Source organism: Dreissena polymorpha, chromosome 15, assembly GCF_020536995.1.
Source record: "Dreissena polymorpha isolate Duluth1 chromosome 15, UMN_Dpol_1.0, whole genome shotgun sequence".
Classification (NCBI taxonomy): domain Eukaryota; kingdom Metazoa; phylum Mollusca; class Bivalvia; order Myida; family Dreissenidae; genus Dreissena; species Dreissena polymorpha.
The window spans coordinates 10626360-10632979 of NC_068369.1; positions in this window are offsets into that span (position 1 = coordinate 10626360).

Genomic DNA, 6620 nt, shown 5'->3' on the forward strand with positions numbered 1-6620 from the left:
AATGTATGAGGTTTTCGTGAGTTTTGCGGGTATAGTGTCATTCGAGATCCGATTACAGGAGACAACGCACGTTGTGATTCAATATATTTGTAACAGTAATTATTATACTAATTTTTAGTTTTACAATATTAGTATTATTTCAGCGGAGAGGCTGCGCCAAGACGTAATCAAGAAGGTTTTCTCCAACAACAGCGACTTCCGGTCGTCCTCGGACCATGCTTCGCTTGCCGCCTCACAGGACACGTGGTTAGAAACTGCCCAAACGTCCAACGAGGCTTTGTCCCACCACAGCCCACGTCTAGCAGGTCCAGTTACCTAAGATCTGCAGCACAGACCGCCACTTCAGATGTCAGAGAAAGCACTAAGTTATAGAGATGAATATAATGATTTTGTATGTTTGTCCTGTAATGGACATTCAAGTCATTCTTCTTCTGAAAACCCGGTAAAAGACTATGTGAATCAATGTTTAGATGTGATATGTATTCAGAAAAAATCCACAGTGATCTGTATTCAGATGTTCAAATATGATACTCTGTTGTCTCAAAGTGTGAGATTTTACTTCATGATTTATACTTGCCTGACAGAAATACACATAAGGATATTATTCTCGATTAAACATCAACAATCCGCTAAAAATAACCATCACGTGATCTTTTCTCATCATCACGTGATCGGAACGTCCTTTATATACCATGCGTAAACCCCGTAAGTCAGTTTTATTTCCGGCGCCGTGTTAACATCAAAATGCTCTTTTAGAAAACAGTTTATGTGGAAATTGGATTTATTTTAACCGTTTATAGTGATTTACGGATTTAATTTCTGGAATTTTACAATATTATTATTTCGGGAATAATTTGCATTATGTCTAACGCAGCTTTGATGCGGGTAGAAGCTGAATTATCAAGTGGAGAACACGACGATAACAGGTCAGTTCGGTCAGTACGTAGCCAGGCAGAGACCAAGTAACTCGAACACTGTTCCTGGGGTGTCCAGAGCTGATACAGTGGTGCGCATTCCTACAAATAGCATTCCGCCAGATATTTTGGGGCAGGAAGAAGACAGTTTGTCTATTCAGCCTAGTAGACAGGAGAGATCGGATTTACTGGGCGATGACGATGATTCTAGCCATACGTTGTTGAATGGCAGTGATGATAGCGACGAAGAGAACAATGCACGGTTTACAAAGTACTCTAGCATGACAACAAAATCAGATAAATGTAAAGAAGGAATTTCTCTAGACAAAGCTCAGTGTGACGTCTTGAAAGAGTCGTGGCGAGCTGAAAAACCAATGCGTATTTCGGCTTTCAAAGATGCTAATCGCACTTGATTCCCAGTGGCAGAGTCAGCAGAGGAAATGTTGAGTGTGCCTAGCCTAGATACAATTGTTAGCAGTCTGTTGCTTAAGAGATTTGGTTCTAAAGCCAGTTATCAATTTAAAACCCCTCAACCGGTATCTACGGACAATACACTTCAAAATGGAGACACTAAAGTCAGTTCTCAATTTGGTTAAAAAGGGCGATTATGCAATATCTCTCGATCTGATGGATGCCTATCTACATTTGCCTATATTTCCAAAGCACAGAATGTTTCTCAGATTTTGTGTACAGAATCAAGTCTATCAATTTCGAGCTATGGCTTTTGGACCCAAAGTTGCACCAAGAACATTTACAAAATGTGTGACAGTAATTGCAGCGTATATACGGCAACAAAGAATAAGGTTGGCAGTGTATCTGGACGATTGGCTAGGTCTTAATGCAACCAGATTAGGCATTCTCCAGGATCGAGAGAAATTGATAAATCTCCTTGTAAATTTGGGTTTTATAATAAACATAAAAAACTCAGTTGGATCCAAAACAAAAAATTGCATATATAGGCAGTGTGTTAGATCTCAAACAAGGCATGCACAGGAAAGGAAAATCAGTTTGCACGCATTCATATGAGGCCAATCCAACTGTATCTATTGTTCTTTTGGAAACCAAGTTCCAAAGATCTAACATATCTGATCCCTTTACGATGTCATTTAGTTCCACATCTAAATTGGTGGTTACTTCCAGCCAACATTTCAAGGGGCAGGTCTTTTCAATCCCCAGTAGTAACAAAGACATTGCAAACAGATGCAAGCACATATGCTTGGGGTGCTTGTTTGGGAAATTTGATTACACAAGGTCGTTGGTCCCCATTAGAGAAACAGAGACATATCAAGTGCCTAGAAATGGAAGCTGTTTTTCGAGCAATGTCTCATTTTCTTCCACAATTGAGATCAAGTTGTTCTAATTCGATCAGTTAATACAACAGTAGTTCAATATCTGAACAAACAAGGGGGAACACGATCAACATATCTATTTATGATAACATGGAAATTTGGCAGTTAGCAATAAAAGAGAATATTCAAATAAAAGCAGCTCACATTGCAGGGAAACTGAATGTTCTACCCGATCAATTATCAAGAATTCAAAATCAACCAACAGAATGGACTTTGAACAAATATGTAGTACATCAACTTTTTCAAATTTGTGGGTTTCCGTTAATAGATCTGTTTGCATCACATTTGAACAAACAGACACAGATATTTTGTTAATGAATTCCTCATTCAACAGCTTTGGCATTGGATGCGTTGACAATTTCATGAAAAGGGATGTTCGCCTATGCATTTCCCCCGATTTGCCTTATTCCGAGAGTGCTACAGTACATACAACAATTCAAATGCACAATAAGTCTAACAGCCCCGTTTTGGCCCAGACGCCATTTGTATCCAAAATTATTAGAACTAGACATAGGTCATCCAATAAAATTACCAGAAAATCTCAACCTGTTGTGCCAACCTCAATCTCAAATTCTTCATCCGATTCAAGAGGTGTTCCAATTAGTGGCATGGTTGTTATCGACAGACACCTTGCAACAACAGGGTTTTCAGAAAAAGCTAGAAAATTGCTTAGATCCAGTTGGCGGTCAGGCACACAAGCTGATTATAATGCCAAGTATAAACGTTTCTGTAGCTGGTGTGCACAAAGGAAAATTAATCCATTTGAAGCAACTATAATCCAGTGTGCTGACCTTTTAGCAGATTTATTTCATGATGGATTGCAATATCGTACAATTTCTGGCTATAGGTCAATGTTGTCTGCAATTTTACCACCTGTGGGAGAAAGACCCATAGGGCAACATCTACATATAATAAGAATATTAAAGGGTGTATTAAATGAGCGTCCTCCTGTATGTAGACTAGCTCCAGAATGGGACCTCCATGTTGTTCTTAAAGCTTTACAAAAATATCCCTTTGAACCAATGGCTAAAACAACACTTAAATATGTAACTTACAAGACAATTTTTCTTGTAGCAATAACAACGTTTCGCAGGGTCGGAGACCTACAAGCGTTACAATTGGGAGAAGGTGCAGTTACAGTTCAGAAGCAGGGCATAACTTTCTTACGTCAAGGTTTGGCTAAACAAGATCGACCTTCTCATCTAGCTCCAAAGATTTTTTGCCATGTTTTAAAGATAATAATTTACTTGACCCAAAGCGGGCAATAACATGGTATTTAAAGAAAACAGAACCTTTTCGAGTTAAAGACAATAAGGATGAAAGAGCATTGTTTTTGAGTATCAACAGTCCTCATAGGAAGGTGTCGAAACAAACTTTAAGTTTCTGGATTGTCAAGGTCATACGCCTGTCTTATGAAGATAAAAGTATGAAAGTTAAAGCCCATTCAAGTAGAGCAATTGGCCCTTCTTGGGCACTTTTTAATGGTGATTCAATGAATTCCATTCTGGTCGCAGCAGATTGGTCTAGAGAAAGCACATTTATGAAATTAATACATTAGTGTTACAATGATTGTTTTGTTATAATGGGATAAAGAAATCCTTAAAAAAAAACAAAAAAAAACAATGATGGAATAAGAGTTCCAAGGAATAAATTGAAGAAACAATTTATTTCCGACGGATTGTGTTGGAGAGACATTGAATTTTACTGAAATTCATATGTTTGTATTGTTACCAAGTAGGTAAATTCATTTGGTGTAAATACTTCATTTGGTGTAATGAAGATTAGTATCCAGTAGATACCTTTTAGTCTTCTAAGAAGAATTTAGAAGACGTGACAGATACTGAGGATATGCACCGAAAATACAACCACAACCGAGGCTAGTATTGCTTGGTAATCTATCCTTATGTATTTTTCTGTCAGGCAAGTATAAATCATGAAGTAAAATTATTAAATTTTGACAAGAATTTGAATTTTAAGAATGGATTTATACTTGCCTGACGTATTACCACCCACCTCCCGTATATGTATTTTCGGTGATGATTTGTCGCCGAAATAAAACTGACTAATTTAAGGGGTTTACGCATGGTATATTAAGGAGGTTCCGATCACGTGATGATGAGAATAGATCACGTGATGGTTATTTTTAGCGGATTGTTGATGTTTAATCGGGAATAATATCCTTATGTATATTTCTGTCAGGCAAGTATAAATCCATTCTTAAAATTCAAATTCTTGTCAAAATTTAATAATTTATGTGTATCATTGTTTGGATGTGAAGCGTTTTCAGAAAAGATCAACGGTAATCTGTATTTAAATATTCAGATACGACATGTTGTTGTCTGAAAGTGTGAGATTTATGTGTATCATTATATAGATGTGAAGTGTATTCAGAAAATATCCACGGTGATCTGTATTCAGATGTTCAAATATGATACGCTGTTGTCTCAGTGTGCGAGATTTATGTGTATCAATGTATAGATGTGATGTTTATTTATTAAGGATTCCCATTGATTTGTTTAAAGATGTGCAAATAAGTTTCTAATGAGCATGTGAACCCATTTTCACATTAACATATATCGGAGTAAATATATAGATATTTAAAACAAAACAAACAGGTCACAATAATAAAATGAAAAATATATATATATATATATATATATATATATATATATATATATATATATATATATATATATATATATATATATATATATATATATATATATATATATATATACACGTACACATGCATATCGTTTCAGCATATTTTGGCATAGCAGTGTATGGGACGATATTGGTGAATTGAGTGCAGATCATAGCTTGGGACACGCGGCTCAGAAGGGCATAGCCAGAGCAGCAAAATCCAAGAATACAAACAAAAGGTATGGCCTATATCTTTGACAAATTTCAAAAATGGTGCAGCGAGCATGGTTTTATTTCGTTGCCGGCAAAAGAAGCATGTTTATGTGTTTGTTTTTTTTGTGTGAATAAGTGGACAAACAGTTTTCGAGTGCGGTTGTAGACGCTTATTTCTACAACATAAGTTGGAAGCATGTTTTGTTTGTAGAGCAAAATCCTTGTAAGAACAAGCGTGTACAATTAACATTTGAAGGATGTAAGCAAATTTTGGCCAAGCCAGTGACAAAGAAAGAACCATTAACTGTTGATATGATAAATAAAATCATTGACTTTCACTGTAAGGACGGTCAGAAATTAAGTGTGAATTAGGTTTGATGTGTATTCTTGGGTATTCGGTTATTTTCAGATTTGATGAGTTGTCGAATTTACAAATGAAACTTTTTTATTTTCATGATTCTCATGTTTCTATTTTTTTTTATAGAACACAGCAAATGTGATCAATTAAATTCTGGTAATAGTGATATTGTGCCAAAAACAGATAACAGGCTATGTCCGGTATCTTGGGTAGAGATATATATTGCCCCAGCGGGTCTCACACTATTTCAAACTAATATCTTTTAACAAAAGTTAGATTTTGAAAAATAAAGGAAATTTATGTTTTGTCAACACAGATTCTCCTTTATCATATACAAGGACAAGGGAGATATTTTTAGGAGTAATTCAGAGCATAGGGGAGCCTCCGCTGCTGCTAATAGCGGAAAAATCACAGATGATAAATTGTTAGCCAAGCACGATCGTTGGAAATCTGAAGCTTCGGTTGATGGATATGTTCATTCCAGTATAGAAAATATTTTTTTTATGTACATTTTTCATATTGAATTTTGCTGTTGATGCGGTGTGTTAATGACATTGTAATTTTTCTAGTCTACTAATTTGGGTGAGACCCAACACTCGGCAACATTTTGACAAACGGGCATATGTTTCCAGAGCCTTTTCCTTAGACATTCGAAACGGGTTTTTATCTCTGTTTTTTTCCTGGGCGAGTCATGTTGCATTTTATACACATCCTAGTTTAATAAATAATGTGTATTTTGGAGTTTATGTAGAGTTTATGCTTTGTTTGTGTGAAAATAATATGTTTAACATAGTTAACAATGATATTTTGTTCCTGGGTTTTGAATTTGCAAGAACTATGATCTGTTAATGTACTTGTCTACTTACATAAATCATGTTGGTAAAACGGCTACAATAAAAGCGGTCCGCCTTCTACATTTGGTGTTTGTTGTAATGTATTTTGTCACTTGTTTTCTAGTAAGCAAAGAATCAATTTATTTTTTGGACGAACGCAGTGAGGGGGGAAATAAGAAAACATTACAAAACTATCTGACGATTTTCAAAATTATTGCCAGTGACTCAGCAAAAATATCTTTTAAAAGATGTTCGGCGTATATCCTGACTTTGCAATACAAGAAAAACATTAATGCTTCTCAGTTGTTAA